Source organism: Vicia villosa, linkage group LG1 (genome assembly GCF_029867415.1).
Source record: "Vicia villosa cultivar HV-30 ecotype Madison, WI linkage group LG1, Vvil1.0, whole genome shotgun sequence".
Classification (NCBI taxonomy): domain Eukaryota; kingdom Viridiplantae; phylum Streptophyta; class Magnoliopsida; order Fabales; family Fabaceae; genus Vicia; species Vicia villosa.
Genome location: NC_081180.1, coordinates 94,300,653 through 94,302,496, shown reverse-complemented (window position 1 = coordinate 94,302,496; position 1,844 = coordinate 94,300,653).

Below are 1,844 nucleotides of genomic sequence, written 5' to 3'. Positions count from 1 at the left end.
ATTGGTGATGATAATACATTCTTGGTCATGATCACGAAAGGCGAATGTAGTAGTAGCAAGCTACAATACAGCATCAGTAGTTCCGAGAACTCTGTATAAACGTGTTGGGACCGATTACGTAAAGACAACAATTGGTTGTAGGTAGCAAAAAACATTATGATGAATGCGAAAGAGGGAGTTCAAACCTGTGACGAATGGTATTTGGACTCTAGTTGCTCAACTCTTATGATTGGGAGGAAGGATTGGTTTGTCAAAATCAATCAAGCCATGATAAATAAAGTGAAATTCGCAAATGACACCACTTTTGCGATCGATGGTACCAGTGATGTTTTGATCATGAAGAGTGTGGTGGGTATTCCTTGATCAAATATGTATTGTACATTCCTAGAATCAAATGTTACCTTCTAAGAATTAGCCAATTGCTTGGGAAGGGTTATAAGATTCACATGAAAAACAAGGCGATGCGTGTTATGGATGCAAACAGGGTTTTGATCCTTAAAGCTCATATGGATGCCAATAGAACTTTCAAGGTTGAGCTGAAGGTTATGGAGCATGGATGTCTTTCTATAGCGGCTAGTCGAGAATAGTGGACATGGCAGCGTCTTGGGCATCCCAGTTTTTGAGATATCAATGCATTACAAAATAACGGAATGGTAACCGGGTTGCCATCCATCAACATGTCGGTTGAAATTTGTGAAGAGTGTGTGCAAGCGAAGTAACACAAGGGTAAATTCAGCAAGGGTGCATTTTGTAGAACCAAGAATCACATTAAGGTGGTGTATTCCGGTGTGTGTGGGTCGATGCAAGTTGATTCGTTTGGTGGTAATAGATACTTTGTCACATTTATCGACAATTATAGTAGAAAGTTATGGACATACCTAAAAAAGAAAAAAAGGTATTCGAAGTGTTTATCAAGTTCAATTCCAGGGTTGAGCGGCAAAGCGGTCATAATCTCAAAGTTATCAAAACAGATGGTGGAGACAAAAATGTCTCAAATGACTTTGGAAAGTTTTGTGACGGAGAGGGGATAGTGTATGAGGTAGTACCACCATATACACCGTAGCAAAAAGGTGTTTCCAAAGAAAGAATCAATCAATTATGAGCATGGTGAGAAGTATGTTGAAAGAGAGGAACTTGTCGAAAGAGTTATGGGGAGAAGCGGTATCGACAACGACCTATTTCTTGAATAGGTGTCCAATAAAGAAGCTTTAGAAGATAACATTGGAAGAGGCTTGATCTGGATTCAAACTGAATGTGAACCATGAGAGAGTTTTTAGTTTCACGGTGTATCGATGTGTTTCGGGACAACTTAGAAAGAAGTTGGATAATATGGGAGAGATTATGATACTAGTAGGGTATCACTCCACTTGAGGTTACAAACTGTTTGATGCTGCAAACAGAAGGATTGTGATTAATCGCAAAATGGTTTTATATGAATTGAAGCATTTGGAGAAGCCTGTAACCGGTTACAAACAATCGTTAATCAGTTACAAATACTCGTTAACTGATTACCAAAAAGTTGTAACCGTTTACACCTTGGAAATTTCAAATTCTACAGAAATGGGAAGCACAAAAGCGTTGTGCGTCAAAGCCCGAAATGAAGAGAATGTCTGAAGGTCAACAAGGCAAAGAGGTTTTCCTCAAATACTCCAAGATTTTGAGATGTTATGAGACAACTAAGTCAATGATGATGGTGATTTCGTCCATTTTGCGCTTATGGTCGAATTCAAACCCATTAAGACGAAAGAGGCCTTAAATGATCCAAAATAGATTTGTAGTATGAAAAGGGAGCTGGAATTAATTGATAAAAATAACACTTGGGAGTTATTTGATTTTTTGGAAGG